Raw genomic sequence first — 20,244 nt, 5'->3', positions numbered from 1 at the left:
TTGCTTGGTAACTACCGTGCAAAAACAAATATATAGGTTGATCACGAACATTTAAATTATCCGTTGTTAAGCCAGAGCACTGTCTCATTTTGCTGTTATACATGTATAAGTGGAAGTATGCCACATGTAGTTGCTAGTTATGTTGACGTATAGTCTTAGAGAGGAAACCCGCTAGGCCTACATGTTTTCACTGGGGATCTTTTATATACATCATTTAGTAAATAAAAGTAACTTTAAAGGGACATACCCTAGTTTCTAAACACTAAGGCATATTTTTTACTATTAGAGCCGTTTTTGACAACTGAAATCATACTTTACTTATATTTTATTGTTTAGATTATCCATTTCCGTACATTCAAAGTGTTTTTGGTCATCCTGGTGTTTTTAATATGACAAAATGCATTTCTCATATTTTTAAAAACGCACGTGCGTCTGAAAAGTAACAGTTATGGAGTCGATTTTTAGTCGATTTTTAGAGGGTATACCACCGTTTCAAAGTCACAGACTCATGTTTCACTCAACTGTAACTGTGTTACAGGTTTGTATATTAACAAAAGTTAGAGTGCATTTTCATGGGCTGAAACTAGGGTCTGTCCCTTTAAACCAATGGACTATTTAACAAATATAGAGGTCAACCTGCTTGTAATCGTAAAAGAACGATTTGAAAAAATATTTCAGTCTTTTATATTATTTTTAATTCACTCAAACCTATTCCAAATAATTTTGCCAGTGGGCTGAGCAAGTGATGTCGTGTGTCTCTTTAATGCATCGGGTGCGGGAAGTAGCCCAGTGGTAAAGCGTTCGCTTGGTGCGCGGTTGGTGTGGGATCGATCCCCGTCGGTGGGCCCATTTGGGCTATTTCTCGTCCCAGCCAGTGCACTACGACTGGTATATCAAAGGCCGTGGCATGTGCTATTCTGTCTGTGGGATGGTGCATATAAAAGATCCCTTGCTACTAATGGAAAAATGTAGTGGGTTTCCTCTCTAAGACTATATGTCAAAATTACCAAATGTTTGACATCCAATAGTCGATGATTAATAAATCAATGTGCTCTAGTGGTGTCGTTAAACAAAACAAACTTTAATGCACCATACACAGAGTTGAATAACAAAAGGGTTTAATTACCGTGTCATCGAGGCTGGGGTTTCGTCAACAAATCCATCAACTATTTGACAGGTTTTTAAAAGAAAGAAATGTTATCTCACTTCATGGTATAACCATCGTATATAAAGACTCAAGAGCAAACAAATAAACATATCAGCCTCGGTTGGCATGGTAATTTAACAATCGAATTTAAGGTTGTTAGTGACTGGGTTCGTGTCCAAGTCCTGTTAGTTATAAAAACATATTGGGGAGTTGAAACTACACCAAGTTCTTTTTCACCATAGTGGACCAGCTAACATGCAGTTTTTTTTTTTAATGGCATTTACGTGTTAAAAGCAGTCTTCTATGTTAATAGCATTCTAATAGGGTTACTGTTCAAGATGGATGACAGTTTCACTTTTTAATATTAAGGTCATTTGAAAGTTACAGGTTTCAATAAGGTCATTTTACATGCATAGCGAAACGTAAATTTAAAAAAACAAAATGTTAAAAACTATTTTCTTTATTCTTTTTCCACTTAGAAGCAATACAAATGGTTATTAAATATTTGCCAAATAAAATTATTGCCCTAATGAAAACTATTTTTAATATATGACAACACAAACACTAGAAGATTGATGATTTTCGTATTTTCCCAGCATGGTTCTATTTTACACTAATCACATTTGATAGTCTGTACCATCTCAAAACATGGGGTTACCTTTCATAACTGTGAACCAACTAGACACTTTCCATATTTTACATGCTAACGGTTAACCCATCCCCCCCCCCCCCCCCCCCCCCCTACTTTGTATATACCGCCTGAAGTTATATATGGTCCCCGGGTATAGAAATTGTGGATTTTCACTCCATGATGATTGTTTTGTTTGGAATGTATCTTGTAATATGTAATTTATAAGGTTTTCAAGGACGCTGAGCAAGATTCCATGCTGGATAACTATTTTGGAAAATTCAACTTGGTTAAAATCCCAAATTGCGGCATAAATTTCAAATAATAATATTTGAGACGGCGTATAGATTGTAATATATCGTTGTCTTAGGTTTTCATGGTCCTAAGTACTTTTCTGGGGGTCTAAAATACGTTTTGACATTTCCCTAATCAGTAACTCATGATGGTTGTCTTCGGCAATGAACTGAGAGAATCATGAAATGCTTCATTTATAAATATATTTTACGTTTTTTCTTTTTCTTTTTAACACCAGTAGAGCAAATCTTTAGTATGTTTTACCCTAGTTAAGTGTTCAACACTTCATTGAATCCAATGCAGAGTAATGGTGACAGGTGGAAGGTTAGAAATTTAGGATCATGCAGAGGCGAATGTAGAATGTTTGTAACCGCGGGGGGGGGGGGGGGGGGGGAATGGGAAAATGGGGACTTTCTATAAAAAAAATATTCGCTTTGAAAGTGTGGATTTGTTAACATAAATGCACTGAAATGGTTTCTTGGGGCACTATGATTGTTCCGAGACAGCTCATCAAACCATTCGAACCCAGCGACGACCCATCAGTGCCACGTTTTCGTCGTCGTTTAACTACTAACAACCTCTCATAACAACGTCCTTCTGGTGTTCCTATTTTGACAAAACATCACCGGCAGGAAGAACTGGAATGGGCCATCAGCAGTGGACAGATAACCATCCACGTCTCAGATGAACGTCGGTACTGTGTGTCCACTGCAAATGGCAGAGTACGGGTCTGGCGAAGAATTGACAAGTGTTACATAGACTCGTGTATGATGGAGAGAGACCAACAGGATTGGCAAAGCATCATAGTTTCGGGAGGAATCGGGATAAACTATAAATATAGACATGTGAGCTTTCAGCATATTGGCCCAGACAGAGATAATGGTGTCACTGCTCTCCAAATAGACCTCACTTTGTGTCTTATTTTGCCTGTCACTAGAATAACACATTCCAATAGGACAACGTCCGCACCCACGCTGCCAAACCCACAAGACACTCCGGTAGCATATATCAGTAGCTCTGATAGAGCACTTGTGGGACGAGGTCCTAAGAAGGCTCAATGAAGTACATCCAAGGCAAAGAACTGAAGCAAGCTACCTGCAGCTTTCCTCAGGATATGGGCCCAGATTCAAATATCCTTTACCTTTGCCTTATTCATTCCTTGTACAGAAGATACATGAGTGTCCGTGGATAACGCCCATGGTGTTCACACGAGGTATTGACTTACAACGTCCCAACTGATACTTGTAATGGTTGTATTCCTCTGGTCAATGTGAGGAAACATTCCCCAGGCACCACGGATGCTTATGTGCAAAACAAATGTACTTTGTCATAATTTCAAAATCACATATTCAAACATTTGAAAATGAACATATTGTAACCTTACATGTAATGTTACATTCGTCGATCAGTATATATCACAAGCGTACGAGACAGAGGGCAGGAGGGCAACTGCGCCCCCCCCCCCCCCCCCCCCCCCACCCAGGTGCTGGAACAAATGTTCAAATTTGGACCAAAAAAATACAGATATTCAAGCAAACTGAGATGAGCTAAATCTTAACTTTTTCACCATCTTTTCTCATCATTCATATATATATTTCTTACACACTCTTTGTTGAGAACATCATTCGTTATTTTTGATAGCACATAGCTGTTAACACATACTTGCGTTAACATTTTAAAGACATGCGACTGTCTGTTCCTAAGTGATGACCAGGTCACCAATGTCATACCATCCAATGAAAAAAAGACGGTCGAATCGATCACTCCATGACGTACAAGTTAATCTGAAATTGACTTGTCTGTGACTCACAAGTTAACGATAAGCGAAAGGGCCGTAAATAGGTTTTCGTAGCAAAATGCATTTAAATTTATTTTTTAAAAGGTTTTTTTTTTCAGGATATGTAAGAAATAGAATAATACACTCGTGGCCGTTTGATACCATTTATTTTACAACTCGTTGTTTAAAAACGTATCCAACGAGCTTTCGCAAACAACTTGTTGTAAGATAAATGGTATCTAACGGCCACTCGTGTATTATCTCTACATATATCACACTTTTGATATGTCGATATAAATGAAATTTTAAAGATTACAGCTTAGCAATCGTGGAATATTTATACCTAAGATAGTATGATTTAACAACAACCCTTAATTATAGGTTTTCACTTTATTGTGTCATTGTGATCTTGACACACACGACATTTATAATATTGACTTTCTGTTTGGACATCACGTTATTTCCTTGGACCCTCTATAGAGCCCAGACAGATGATATGTGTACCCAAGACAGCGTGCTTGTACCTTAACTGGATATATATGCATGAATAGACATATACAGAATGTTCATGGGATGTATTTGCCTCATGTAGCCTCTGTGGTTGTATATCAAAAGAAAAAAAAGATGAAAACAAGCGTGTACATTGTAGACTTGAAGAATCGAGACTGCTGCTGCCATAATGTCGACGGCGATGACAGTTATTGATGGGAAATAAAACAACAGTAAATCGTTCTCCACGAATTAATGACGTGTACTAAACGTAATCAATTGACTGGTTTCTGGCCATGTCTCATCTATTCAGCAGACATGTCGAGTCTGAAGCGTCACATCATCATGCAAAACCAGTAAACTACTTACAACTGTTTTACGCACAAACGAAATCTGCAGACAAGCTTGGGTAAATGGATTTGAAAAATTATTCCGAGCCATTCTTTATAACCCTGCCATTAGGTTAAGCGATGATGGGGGCATCGTAAGGTTATTTTAGTCGGAGCGCTAATGAGTTTTGATGACCTGAATAGGAGCTTCGAAGAAACACTGAAGGATTTTCAAATTAATGGGCATACCACACACCAAGAGCGAATACAAAGAACGACACCGGCCTCGGTGGATGATGCAGTGGTTAGATCACCAGGGTGATAGATAATGGGTTCGTATCCCGATACTGGCTTCATCTCACAGTGGGCTTAGTTGGCAGTTTCAATGTGAAGATGTAAAACCAGTACACCGACCCCACTCTTTAACCATTAACACAAAGCGGATACAGAACTTGATCTGTCTACGCAGGACAGAGTGAAAACAAGATTAAATGACTGATCATTTTCATATCGCAAATCGTGAATTGTTTTCGGCAATGAAATGACATTTGTACACTGTTTGTTTTTGTTGTTTGTCGTTGTTGTTGTTGTTGTTGTTGTTTGAATTGGTTTAGGAGGGGTGCATTGTTTTTTGGGTTTGTTGGAGGGGGTTACGTGTTTTGTTTTTGTTCGGGTTTTTTTGTTTGGTTTTGTTGTTTTTGTTTATTTGTTGGTGTTTTCCCCCTAAAGCAGTGGCGTAGGAAGGTGCCAAAATGTGTCGGGCGTGCGCGCGCGCACACACACACACGCACAATAGGAGGGACATGCCCCCCTCCCCCCCCCCCCCCCGTTCCTACGCCTGTGTAAAGTGTATACAGTTTTATTTTAACTACTTCCATCCAGGTCAGGTCAGGTCATAGGGTTTTACGTGCACATTCAGAACAAGCTGTTGTAGCGAACGCCTGTCGTGGGCACAAGAGCCGGCCTTGGCCGGCTCCTCCGTCCATGACAGGAAAGGTGGGGGGGGGAGGAGGGACCGCCTACGCTGGCAGGTGCAAGGGAGCACCAGCAGCCCGATTGAATCGGTAGCAGGCGGGAACTCCCATCCATACTGTACGTATTCTTATATGCAAGTAAAGTGTTATATAATGTTTGGTTTAATTTGATTTTGACTTAATTACCGTGGCTATATCAATTGAAAGTTCAAGCTCGCTGTCCTGGAAAATACTGCAGCTAGTTATGTTCAGCAAGACCTGCAACTTATGGTTCTAGCATTAAGAGGCAGAATCTATACGCTTAATTCCTCGGTGATTTAACGTGTCGCTGGCTTAATATAACAGATCAAAGGGTTTGTGGATCATAGCTTTAATCTACAGATTCGATTCTGCGCAGTTGGTGTGGCAACCCGTATCACACTTCATGTCAGATGTCTTTTTGTGCCTTTTTTCGTCTTCCTTATCGGGAGATAGATGAGAAGTTGTCTGTGATAGTTTGTTTATTGACGGATTCAGTCAGGTTTAGAAGCAGAACTCATTGATTAAGACCCAGAGTCTGTCAGATAGGCAAAATCGCGCGTGTCACGTTTGGGCGCAGCCGACACTCTGCGGCGTAAGCTAAAACGGTTTTCAGTACATTTACAGACTCGTTGAGTGACGCGCCTTTGTCAGTTATCTTTTTAGTCTGAGCAACAACAAAAAAAACCGTGAAGTTATAGAGGTTATTAAATACATGTTTTGCCGTCTTTTCGTTTTACTTGCAAAGCCGTTTGTCGACAAAAGACAGCAACATTCAACAGACAAGTTGTAAATCAGGCCTAGATTCAGTCAGCCATTTTTCGCTAAACGTTCGCTACTATATATTTTGACTAGTTCCCGAAGTGGTTATTCGTTTTAACATGTAGTTTAAAAACCCGACTAGCAAGTGTTAGCGACAAACGGCTGGCTGAACTTACCCCCATTGTATGGCGTCAGCTTTAGGTACAACAGATTATCCTCATTCATTTTTGGTCAAGAGATACGCCATTCTTCGACACTCTTCAGATGCTATCACTAATCAAGATCGCTAAAAATTTATTAATTCATCAATCACCAACTGTCTGCCAAAGATGAACTAAGAAGATGGGGGGTGGACTGGTTACACGCCCCGGAAACCAGCATCAAGTGTCACTAGACAGGCTCTGACATGGATCACTCTGTCACTCGGAGCAAGAAGACGAGAGGCCGTCCATGTGGACACCAGAAATTCCAAGGAATACAAAGCGAAGGGATTTCCGTATGGACACCAGGAATTCCAAGGAATACAAAGCGAAGGGACCTCCGTGTCGACACCAGGAAGTCCAAGGAATACAAAGCGAAGAGACCTCCGTGTGGACACCAGGAAGTCCAAGGAATACACGGCGAAGGGATATCCGTGTGGACACCAGGAAGTCCAAAGAATACATGATGAAGGAACCTCCATGTGGACACCAAGACGTCCAAGGGATACACGAAGGAACCTACATGTGGAAACCAGGAAATATAATGAATACACGGTGAAAGAACCTCCATGTGAATACCAGGAAGTATAAGGAATAAATGGTGAAGGGACCTCCACGTGGACACCAGGAAGTCGAAAGAATACATGAAGGGACCTCCATATAAACACCAGGAAGTACAAGGAATACATGGTGAAGAGACCTCGATATCGACACCAAGACGTCCAAGGAATACATGGCGAAGAGGCCTCGATATGGACACGAGGAAGTCCAAGGAATACATGGCGAAGGAACCGCCATGTGGACACCAGGAAGTCCAAGGAATACATGGCGAAGATACCTCGATATGGACACCAGGAAGTCCAAGGAATACACTGCGAAGGGACCTCCATGTGGAACCAGACAGGAGACCTGATATCGACGGTCTATGCCGCAACAGGAATGATGGGCATAAGTAATTAATTCAGCATTCGAAAACGCGAACTGCCTTCTTCACTACTAAGTATAAAAGTGTTGCTATAATATGGGGTGGCGACACCGCTGCTTTGAATATGTTGTATGTGTTTTTCTATTGTTTTTCTATTTGTTCACTAAAAAGACCTTGTTGCACTCAGAACAGACTAAAAGCCTGTTGTGTCCAAATTAGTGAGATCTAAAGCCCTGACTGGCCCTAAATATGGATTTTAAAGAATATATAGGGGAAAATGCCTAAAACACACACCCTTAGCATTGATGCCTTGTACATTCTAAAAGTATGTGTTTATAACGGGTTGTGTTTTTTTGGGTTTTTTACTTGGACGATTCAGTCATAATTCTTCGTTTGTAGAAATTGTTTTAATATGACTAGAATTGATTTAACACATTCTAAAAAATTTTATATACACACACTCTCTCTCTCTCTCTCTCTCTCTCTCTCTCTCTCTCTCTCTCTCTCTCTCTCTCTCTCTCTCCATATTCCGATCCATAAAGGCAAACCAATTCAGATATGGTCGGTGTAAGAATCACATTTGTATACCTTATATTTGTCCAACAAAATGTGTACAATGACATTATGTATGTACTGAACATTATTAATGTAATACTAGCTGAAATAGTTTTCCGATATAATCACTTCAAAAGGTTCCATTACTTGGAAGTTGATTTAAGTGCACTTCATACTTAAGTGGATTAGCGGGTTATTTGCAATATGGCTAATTCCTGCCCATCTGTCTATAAATGCCATTTGGTGCATTTACAAAGCTAGACCTTTATCAGCCATCGTCACTCGTTTAAAGAGCCAGACTACAGATTTTCGAAAATATCTTAGTGCTACGATATCGTAAAGCCGCCGTAAGCTGTGACGTCATAACGACACATGCCATAGCCTACGACTGTCTTACGATATCGCAGAGCTAAGATATCTTCGAAAATCTGAACCATGACTCGTGGCACTTTATTAATAAGGAGTATGGATGAAATTTTATAGACATTGTATTATTGAAAATCAAAAATCAAAATACCATGCCCATTGTTAATCAGTGACTTTTTGTAAACCGCTTCAGGTAAATCAAAACAAATTTATTTTTAACATGGGCGACCTGTGACATGGCCTGAGGTATTCGTGTCATTCGGTAAATAGGTCAATTATTGTGAGTAATTTATATACGATCACCCATGAACTGGATATATATTATCAACTCAAAATGATAACTATTTCATTGTTACAATAAACATACTTTTCAAAATACGTTAAGGACCACATATTACAAAGGGTATAATTAATTTTTAAATTGCCAAAATAAGGCAAACGAATTTTGTATTAGCGTACTGTAACCTTAACCTGCCTACAGATGCATAGTGAATGAAAACGCTAATGCAATGCATTTTCTACTGTGTTAGCATTCATGAGTTTTAGACTCACACTGAAAAAACGCTTTACAATAAAAATGTAAATTTGGCTTTTAATGTTAGCATTGGTTCGTGGCAGCCGCCATCTTTTATAATTGTCTGGAGTCAAGTTTGACCTTCTGGTCAAATGATGGTTGGTTAGTTAGTCAGTTTGTGTTGTTTAATCACACACTAGAGCACATTGAGGATGTTCGGCTACTAATTTGGTAATTCTGACTCGTAGTCATCGGAGGAAAACACGCTACATTTTTCTGTGCAAAGGGATAAAAAAGTGCTAAACGTTCGAGATTCCACCAACTGGCTAAATCCCGCCCCTGTATTATGACGACATCGATGGATTCCATTGGTGTCCGGTCACATGATGGTGTCTGGTTAAATTATGGTGTCCGTCACATGATGGTGTCCGGTCAAATGATGGTGTCCGGTTAAATGATGGTGTCCGGTCACATGATGGTGTCCGGTCACATGATGGTGTCCGGTTAAATGATGGTGTCCGGTCACATGATGGTGTCCGGTCACATGATGGTGTCCGGTCAAATGATGGTGTCCAGTTAAATGATACATGATGGTGTCCGGTCACATTGGTGTCCGGTTAAATGTTGTCCGGTCACATGATGGTGTCCGGTCACATTTGTCCGGTCAAATGGTGTCCAGTTAAATGATTGGATGGTGTCCGGTCACATGATGGTGTCCGGTTAAATGATCCGGTCACATGATGGTGTGTTAAATGATGGTGTTGTAATGGTGTCCGGTTACACCGGTCACATATGGTGTCACAAATGATGTCCGGTCACATGATGGAAATGATGGTATCTGGTCACATGATGGTGTCCGGTCACATTGGTGTCCGTCACATGATGGTGTCATTAAATGATGGTGTCCGGTCACATGATGGTGTCCGGTTAAATGATGGTGTCCGGTCACATGATGGTGTCCGGTCACATGATGGTGTCCGGTTAAATGATGGTGTCCGGTCACATGATGGTGTCCGGTTAAATGATGGTGTCCGGTCACATGATGGTGTCCGGTTAAATGATGGTGTCCGGTCACATGATGGTGTCCGGTTAAATGATGGTGTCCGGTCACATGATGGTGTCCGGTTAAATGATGGTGTCCGGTCACAAATGATGGTGTCGGTCACATGGAAAGGTCACATGATGGTGTCCGGTTAAATGATGGTGTCCGGTTAATTGATGGTGTCCGGTCACATGATGGTTGAAATGAGGTGTCCGGTCACATGATGGTGTCCGGTTAAATGATGGTTCCGGTCACATGATGGTGTCGGGTTAAATGATGGTGTCCGACATGATGGTGTCCGGTCAAACCTGGTCACAATGGTGTCCAGTTAAATGATGGTGTCACACATGATGGTGTCCGGTTAAATGATGGTGTCCGGTCACATGATGGTGTCCGGTTAAATGATGGTGTCCGGTCACATGATGGTGTCCGGTCACCGGTCACAGCCGGTTAAATGATGGTGTCCGGTCACACCGGTCAATGATGGTGTCCGGTAAATGATGGTGTCCGGTCACATGATGGTGTCCGGTCAATGATGGATGTCCCGCCCACATTGGTGTACATGATGGTGTCCGGTTAAATGATGGTGTCCGGTCACATGATGGTGTCCGGTCACATGATGGTGTCCGGTTAAATGATGGTGTCCGATAACTGTTTTGGCCGACTTTGCAGGCATCTCCACGATAAAAAAAATTAAATTATGTCATTGTAAATCAAAATTATTTCATCTTTCCAATTGTTCACGAAGGTATGTGGGAATTTTGCTTAGTTCCGGCCCAAACGTTTAAAAAAATTTGAAACTAAAAATATTTTATTACAAACAAAAGGAGAAACAGGTAGGACCATATAATTGTATGGTAATAAAGGTCATCCACTGATCAATGCGTTGAGTGACACAAATCACAAATCTGTAACATACTGCAGGTAGTACTAAACCAAATAACTTCCTGCTGGGTCAACGTTCGATGTGCACCCCAACATTTGATAGAGCAGTTAATACCACAAGTCCTGTGATTGGTGATAAATGTGAGTGTTTTGGTTGTAATAAAAATAAAAATAAAAACTATTAATTTTATCTGGGAAAAAACAAGTATGCAATTTTATTTCATCTAGTAGGCCTACCACTGTCAAGTAGCCTTGTGCTTTAAACATGTATGGGATACCGTATGTTGATACCTGTAAAAAAAAAAAAAAGTACTCAAATTTTGTGCGGAACTAGGGTAGTCACAGATATGATATGATATGATAACTAGTTTAACGTGCCCATATACCACTAGGGTTTCGAACACGCCCATCCCGAGTCCGACCTCCGATAAGATCGGTGGCCTGACTCGGGATGGGGGTTAGTGTTGAAAATGGGCAGAATTTGAAAATAGCAATTAGTAAAAAAGTTAGCAGAATAAATTTTAAAAAAACAACAATTACAAACCAAAAATAAAAAGAATTGACTGCTCGGCCGAATATTTATATAATTTGGAGCATTTGAGAAGGACAGTCCAAAAATAAATAAGAGAAAGAAGAGAGGATCGGACTATTTAATAATATTTTTAAAAAAAAGGAATTTCGACATAAAATTTTGAATGAATGTCTAAATGTTTAAAGTCCGAGCTATATGTCCACGTGAGTGGCCTCGTTAAGGCCGTTAGGGTGCGGAGGTTGGCCTACGGCGAACTGATGAGCGGAGAACCGACAAAGGCGGGGATGAAGTGCTTCCATCTCTGGTCGGCGAGGATGGTGATGACACTCCGGTAGTCGTTGCCGAAAAGTGCCTCGACGATCCTGCAGATGGTGTGGCTATCCATCTCTCTAACCAGGACCGCTTGTCGGTAGACTCCTTCTCGGCGCTGAGTTAGTACCAACCCCGTCTTGCCGGCTGTAGACTTGATGGTGTGTAGCTCGTAAGCGCTTCTATCAGGCAGCTGTTGTATCTCTGGTTCCACTAGTCCGCCCATCAGTGATGCCGGATCCGAGGTGTCCCCTTGCATGAACTTCAGGAAGCCAGACCTGATTTTCCCGATCTGAACTTTCCAGACGGCTTCCGAGTCGGAGGGGGACGGTGCTGGTGAAGGTGGAGGCCTTGCCTTGTCAGGCTGGTCGCTCGGCTGAGCGACGGCCTTTCTCTTCCCAATGGCTCCTGCCCGGACCGCCGCCTTCCGAACTGGCAAGACTGGTGACAGTGGCCAGTTACGTGTAGGCGGTGGCGTGGGGGGGAGATGGAGGTCCGTCTGCGGGCGTCTCGCACATCAGCGCGTTGAGATCATCCCTCGGTCTTGACGGCGGGTCCGGATGAGCTGGTCTTTTCGTTTTGGGCCGAGCCGGGGGCGGCGACGCAGAAGGGACCGCCGCTGGTGGTTGAGCCGCCAGTTTTGTCCCCCCCCCCCCGAGCCGCCCCTGGCGCACGTTTCTTCTTCCTCCATCCTCTTCCTTTCCTCTTCTGCGAGTCCGAGTCGCCGTACACCAAAGTCACGGTTGCCCGTGACCCGATGTACGCGACGCGAAACTCCAGCAGCGATCCAAAGCTTGCAATCAAGTCCCCCAGGTGTGTGTGTGGGGGGGGGGGGGGGGGCAAGTCGAGAACACAGGCGACAGCGTCCAGCTTCATCGAGAGTTAGCTTGGAATGTGGTAGTCATAGAAGCTACCCGTTATCTCTGAAATAAGCAGCTTGACCCCCATTTTTCTCTCTTCTGATTCACTTTACTGGTGAGAGGTGGTCTATTTGTCGTCTATGGGATTTGATTTGGTGGTATACACCCTGTAAGGACGCCTAAAATCGAGACAAAAGGTACTAAAAGCTGCAATGAGATAGCGTGACTCAATCGCTAATTTTGAGCTAAATATGGTTCACAAGATAAGCATTTAAGCAATGTTATTAAAAATAAACATACATATTATATTAAGCATATCAAATTAGTCATTAAAAATAGGGGTTTTTTTCACAGGCATTTTCTATTTATTTTAATGGACGGATTTGGGCTGAGTTATGAACATGCAAAGACAGGTAATAACTGTCGTTCCTGCCGCTTACCAAGCTTATTGTCGATGGTTAACATACTATCACGCTGTCAACGAATGCCTCATGCCATGCCACGAGGTCACGTGACCGTGTTCTTTTAGATGATAAACATTTTGGCAAGCGAAAAATGTTTTTTATTTTTATTATTTTATTTTTTTATCGGTAAAGTTTTTGGAAGTTTTATTTTTATTGATTTATATGCATGTATTGTAAAGGTAAGGTGTTAATACTAAACACTGGTAAATTACGTTCTCAATCAGCATTTTTAGCCTCAATTTGGCCTCGAACGACCTTGGGTTTTGTATGCACCACTACTGGTCAAAGGCAGTGGTATGTGCTTTCCTGTCTATGGGAAAGTGCATATAAAAGATCCTTTCCTACTAATGGAAACATGTATCGGGTTTCCTCTCTAAGACTCTATGTCAGAGTTACCAAATGTTTTACATCCTATAGCCGATGATTAATTAATCAATGTGCTCTAGCGGTGTCGTTAAACAAAACAAACTTTTTGCTCAATGATGCTGTGTCTAATACATCGGCTTTCGGGCTGGTAAGCATTGGGGTTACGTCCTAATCAGACCCGTAGGAACTGTACGTAAAATGAGGGCACTCTGTGTGGCTTCCGTGAGCTGTTTGCTAATCGAGTCCAGCCTCGATTAATGATTTCAGTATGATACCATCAGCGAGAATTGGCGCACAGGTATTCGAGCATGATAAATGTAGTTACAACCACCAAACAAAATCATTCGCGCCAATCATCGGATAGTTGGTTCTGACCTACCATGACGTCCGGATCTTCTGGCTCTAGTATCGAATTATTGCATTAGACATGTCAACTTAACGACGCCTTAACTCCATTTGTGCGTTCTCGCTTTGTGACGTAGCCATCTTGAATAATCGTTCACGCCGCCGACCAATCGATAACCAAATCGCGATTTATAATTCCCAGTTGCACATTTCAACTGTTGCTACAGGAAAACGTCTAAAGACGATAATTTGCTTTCTAAACTAGCGAGATTTAGTTCACAATCAAACGATCAAGTTGATCAACCCAATGGGAGCAAAAATCCATTTCTATTACTAGCGCCAGATTTACAAATGACCACTTCTAAGACTCCGATATTGGATTCCATCAGCTGTGAACGAATGGCATCTTGATTTGTATACCAAACAATGTGAAGCTATAATTTTGCCCCCAAAAAAAGGAAGCGGGGGGAAAAAAAAGTCTTCCATAAACAAATTGTCACGTGAGCCTGTATTACGTGACATTACTGACAGAGATTCTTTAGGGGGAGGGTTGTTGCTGTTTTTTCGGGGGGGGGGGGGGGGGGGGGGGTTTTTTTTTGAGGGGGGTGCTTTTTTAATAAACACATATTTTCATGGACGCATGGTTGACCGTGTATTGTATATTTTAGCGAGTGAGTGAGTGAGTAACTAGTTTAACGTGTTCATATACCACGAAGGTTTCGAACACTCGGGCTTAGCCTCTGTTTTAGCACCCCTGCGAGTGCTGTACGTAACCTCACCGTGGTGCAGGGGTGTAACATTCTCTTTGAGAATGGCCAATACAGCACAAATTGAAATTTTGAGTAAAAGTCAGTATCTATCTGTGATATTTGTATTTTTGCAGAGTTCTTTACACGGTTTTTATTTAAATCTTGAATTTCTATATTGATGTTGTTTGCATTACCATAGTTTAACACCCAATAGCCGATGTATTTTTCGTGCTGGGGTGTCGTTAAACATTCATTCATTCATTCATTCATTCTATTTTAGCAATACTGATTGAAAGGTTTCAACAAGACAAAGATTTAATGTTTCAGTCAGAGAAACATGACTTAGCTTTGTGGTCCAGGCTTCAGTCTGAAGTGCGATATCAAGACTCTGACCTGTACTATAGCGACTCGTAACGATTAGTTTACAGTGACAACCTCCATTACCACCATCACCTTTCAACAACAAGCCTTCTTCTTATATAAACTAAACATCAAAATGCAGTTTAAAATATGTACAGCCATGGAAAGTTTGACTGACTGCAGCTTAACCTCTCTCTCTCTCTCTCTCTCTCTCTCTCTCTCTCTCTCTGTCTCTGTCTCTCTCTCTCTGTGTGTGTGTGTCTCTCTCTCTCTCTCTCTCTCTCTCTCTCTCTCTCTCTCTCTCTCTCTCTCTCTCTCTCTCTCTCTCTCTCTCTCTCTCTCTCTCTCTCTCTCTGTCTCTTCTCTCTGTCTCTCTCTCTCTGTCTCTCTCTCTGTCTCTCTCTCTCTCTCTCTCCCTCCCCCTCTCTCTCTCTCTCTCTCTGTCTCTGTCTCTGTCTCTGTCTCTCTCTCTCTCTCTCTCTCTCTCTCTCTCTCTCTCTCTCTCTCTGTCTCTCTCTTTCTTATTGTAGGTCTACCCTGTGGCTACCAAAATTGGTTAGGAACATTATTATGTTCTACAAACATAAGCTCGTTGACAAGCGCGCTATTCCTGGACTACGTCTCGCTCTATTCATCACACACAAATATAATTTTTAGATGTCAATTATGAGTGTGCACCTTTAATATCTTTCTCAGACATAAATAACCATTCTGCTTGTCAAGCGGTTCCGGCACAAACGAAACTGCAGACAAATTGGATTTACAATTTCTTAACGCCGTCATCGTGCTATGAACCATTGTCTTCTATTGCTTCATCTGCACTATTTAGATCGATACCCAACCGGGCAAAAAACATCTTCATATTCTTTTTAAAACTCAAAAAAAACTTTCATTTACGAATGGGTTTTAATTTTGGTCAAATTAAACGGCCCATTATCGAGTTACACTGCCGTAATATTGGATTACACACGCATACTGCCTGGCAACTTTTAAATAGCATCACAGAATGAGCAGTATTTTTCCAAAACATGTCCAACTCCGCTTGACATTCTTTGATGGGTTTTGTCCAAGTCGAATAATGGCGTACCCCCGCGGTCAGAGCGCCGTGTTGACACGACCCCGGTATCTTATGAGATCTTTATTAAATGGCCAGGATTGGCGGGAAAAGACTTGCAGCTGGTGTTCTAATATTGATTACACAACTGATGGAGACTTCGTTCATTAAAAGACGTGTAGCTAGAGGGGGCAGTTGCTTCACACACAGAAAAAAGTGCGTTTTGGTATCAAAGTTTACCTCTTTTTTCTCTTCTTTTTTTCCCCCTTAGCCAGAGAACGCTCCGTATTATTTAGTCCTATGTATCTGTCGGCAAAACTAAATTAAATTAAATTCAGACTGACGGCAGCTGTATTGGACCCTATATTATCATGTACTGTCCCGCTATGCCGTTTGTTTTAAGCAGTAATGTTCCTAGCCTACAGTAATTGCGGGTGGCTGTACAAAACGAATCGGGGTACGTTGATAGAGAGACTTCTCCAGGTAGTCAACAATGACATTTTTAAATTAAAAGGGCACTTTTGTTATTTTTCTGGAGGTGCAATTGCCCTGCCAGCCCCCCCCCCCCCCCCCTCCTTGCCTCACCCCCACTCCGTTACGTACGACCCTTTATAGCTGATAGGGGCTGGAATCAAACTGAACTTGTTCATGTCATAATTATAAAACAAACCAAATAATTGAGGCATATGTCCCGGACAGCCTACTTTAACCGGATTTGGAAGGAAATATTTTATTTACGGTTTTTATGGCGTCGGACATATGGTTAAGGACCACACAGATATTGAGAGAGGAAACCCGCTGTCGCCACTTCATGGGCTACTCTTTTCGATTAGCAGCAAGGGATCTTTTATATGCACCATCCCACAGACAGGGTAGTATATACCACGGCCTTTGATATACCAGTCGTGATGCACTGGCTGGAACGAGAAATAGCCCAATGGGCCCACCGACGGAGATCGATCCCACACCGATCGCGCATCGAGCGCCGTACCACTGGGCTACGTCCTGCCCCCAATAATTTAAAATGAAATGAATGTTCGCTTTAGTTACAATTTAGGGGCGGGACGCAGCCCTGTGGGCTATTTCTCGTTCTAGCCAGTGCACCACGACTGGTATATCAAAGGTCGTGATATATGCTATCCTGCCTGTGGGATGGTGCATATAAAAGATCCCTTGCTGCATTTGGAAAAAATTAGCGGGTTTCCTCTGATGACTATGTGTCAGAATAACCAAATGTTTGACATCCAATAGCTGATGATTAATTAATCAATGTGCTCCAGTGGTGTCGTTAAACAAAACAAACTTTAGTTGCAACTTACAAGATAGACTGGAAAATGCTAAGAGATTGATTAGGGCTGACTGCACATATTAAAACTTATTCTGACAGTGGGACTCAGCTCAGTGGTATAACGCTTACCTGAAGTGTGATGAGTCGACGGGTCGACAGCCCTTGGTGTAATCTCTTTTCCCAGACGTAACCAATGCTCCGCAATTGTTGCACCAAATAACCGTAGTTTAAGATGTATTGATGTGTCAGTAAGCAAACACCCCCTTTCCTTTGATGTATACAAATGTATACCTAAAACCAGTATCTACCTGCCTAAGGACAACTGCATAACAGCTACGCCACATAGGCCACCAGCAACATAAGACTTCACCGTACAGGTTAGCAAGATATGGTTCTTTGAAAGCAATCTGATTAAAATTAGCTCTACTGGTCTACTAGTAGATCTAACAGAATTGCGTGGACTCCCATGTCCAGGTGACATTTCATCTATAAATAACAATTTAAATATCGACCAATTACACTTAGACTTTTCGGGAGCATACAAATTCTGAAAAAATATCAGGCGAGACTATTTATGCAATAGGCGAACTTGTTGGTCTCTTTCAACATTAAAAAACGGGGAAAAGTGAAGTAACAAACTCTCGATTGTATACTAGTATAAACAGAGTTTATGGCTACACCATCACGTTTTTTTTTTTTTCGTCTTGAGTGCGAGTGTGCGAATAATTTTTACATGCTGATATACCACTAGAGTTTCGAGCATGTCCGTCCCAGGGCCCCGTCTCTGAATAGCCAGGGGCTTGTCCCGGGACAGAACAAAATTAAGCGGACAATTTTGAAATTTACATCCAAAAATTAAATAGTGGGCCTTTAAAATTTTGATGCGCATCTCTAATTAATATAATTAATAAAGAAAATTCTACTCATTAAATTTGGTCGCTAGATTAGATCGGGTGGTCAAAAAGAAATTAGATAAAATCGGTGGCCTGACTCGGGATGGAGGGGGGGGGGGGGGGGGGGGGGGGGTAGTTGTAAATGAGCAGAATTTTAAAAATAGCAATTTGTCTTCAAACGAATTTTATATAAAATTTTATATTGAAATTAATTTCCGGCATACATCGTAATTCACCCGAATCATTTCGTATACCCTCGGCATAATCCCGAATGTTTTCAAATTCTTTTTTAATCACTGGCATGATTTTGCAAGCAAGGTTTTGATTGGTCGAATTAAAGGTCAACTGGACATGAGCTCCACGGGATGCTGTTAGATAGTAATTAACCAGTGGAGCTCATTTTAATTAGATTGCTTTGAAAGGAAGGCGTCTTCCCCACAGCCACCCCGTCCAAAAATTGTTGATAATGATATGTTAATCCACTCGCCAGTAAGACACCAACATAATATAAAATGTTTACGCGTGTAACAGAAGCCATATTTTACATTAGCATTGTGCATATTCAAAACTGTATCTTCGCACATAATTGATTCCAAAAGATGTTATCATTTTGCGAGTATGCAGCCATGGCTTGCTGTACGTATGGTCAACAAGTATAGAAATTCTACTGGCACCAAAGGCCCAGTTCACTCAACTCCTGCAACTATGAAAGAAAGAAAGAAAGAAATGTTTTATTTAACGACGCACTCAACACATTTTATTTACGGTTATATGGCGTCAGACATATGGTTAAGGACCACACAGATTTTGAGAGGAAACCCACTGTCGCCACTACATGGGCTACTCTTCCGAATAGCAGCAAGGGATCTTTTTATCTGCGCTTCCCACAGGCAGGATAGCACAAACCATGGCCTTTGTTGAACCAGTTATGGATCACTGGTCGGTCACCTACCCATTGAGCCTTGCAGAGCACTCACTCCGGGTTTGGAGTCGGTATTTGGATTAAAAATCCCATGCCTCGACTGGGATCCGAACCCAGTACCTACCAGCCTGTAGACCGATAGCCTACCACGCCGCCACCGAGGCCGGTCCTGCAACTATGACATCTCGCGGGGCGGGGCGTAGACCAGTGGTAAAGCGCTCACTTGATGCGCGGTCGGTTTATGATCAATCCCCATCGGTGGCCCCGTTGGGCTATTTCTCGCTATAGCCAGTGCTCCACGACTGGTATAACAAAGGCCGTGCTATGTATACTACTCAAAAGAATTTAAGGGTCAAAAATATATAACCAAATAAGTTTCAGAGTGTATTAGATTGATGATGTAAACTATACCAAAAAATTTATTTATTGTTCCATATTTACAAAAAAACACAAATAAACGTCACTGTATACAAGAAAGTCACATGACATGCTGTCAAAGTTGAAGGTTGTCAAACATGGATTTTACACATTAGAATATTCGTTTAATAGTGTGTGAATCCACCCCTGGCGCGAATACACTCGACACATCGTTGCCTCATGCTGTTGATCAGACGTCTGAAGAACTCTTGGGGAATGGCCTGCCACTCTGCCATAAGAAGTTGACCCAGATCATGAAGGTTGGCCGGAGGGGCATGGTTATCCCGAACTCTCCTGCCTAATTCGTCCCAGGCGTGCTCTATTGGGGCCAAGTCAGGCGAATATGCTGGCCAATCCATCCTGGCGATACCTTGTTGTCTGAGAAAGTCCGTTACCACCCTGGCGCGGTGGGGTCTGGCATTGTCATCCTGCAGAACTGCCCCGCCGCCAATCTGCTGAAGGCCTGGAAGAACCAACGGCCGGATAATCTCATTCAGATAGCGGATTCCATTCAGATTGCCATCCACCACATAGAGGGGGGTCCTATGGTGGATAGAGATGCCGTCCAACACCATGACGCTGCCACCACCGAACCGGTGACGTTGTCTAACGTTAACGTCAGCGAAGCGCTCCCCAGGACGTCTGTAGACACGAACCCGACCGTCGTTGAACTGGAGACTAAACCTGGACTTGTCAGTGAACATCACTCGACCCCACTGAACACGTTGCCACCGCAGATGAAGCGTGCACCAGTGACGTCTGGCCGTTCTGTGACGTGGT

This window comes from Gigantopelta aegis, chromosome 9 (assembly GCF_016097555.1).
Source record: "Gigantopelta aegis isolate Gae_Host chromosome 9, Gae_host_genome, whole genome shotgun sequence".
Lineage (NCBI taxonomy): Eukaryota > Metazoa > Mollusca > Gastropoda > Neomphalida > Peltospiridae > Gigantopelta > Gigantopelta aegis.
This window is presented reverse-complemented; position numbering follows the sequence as displayed.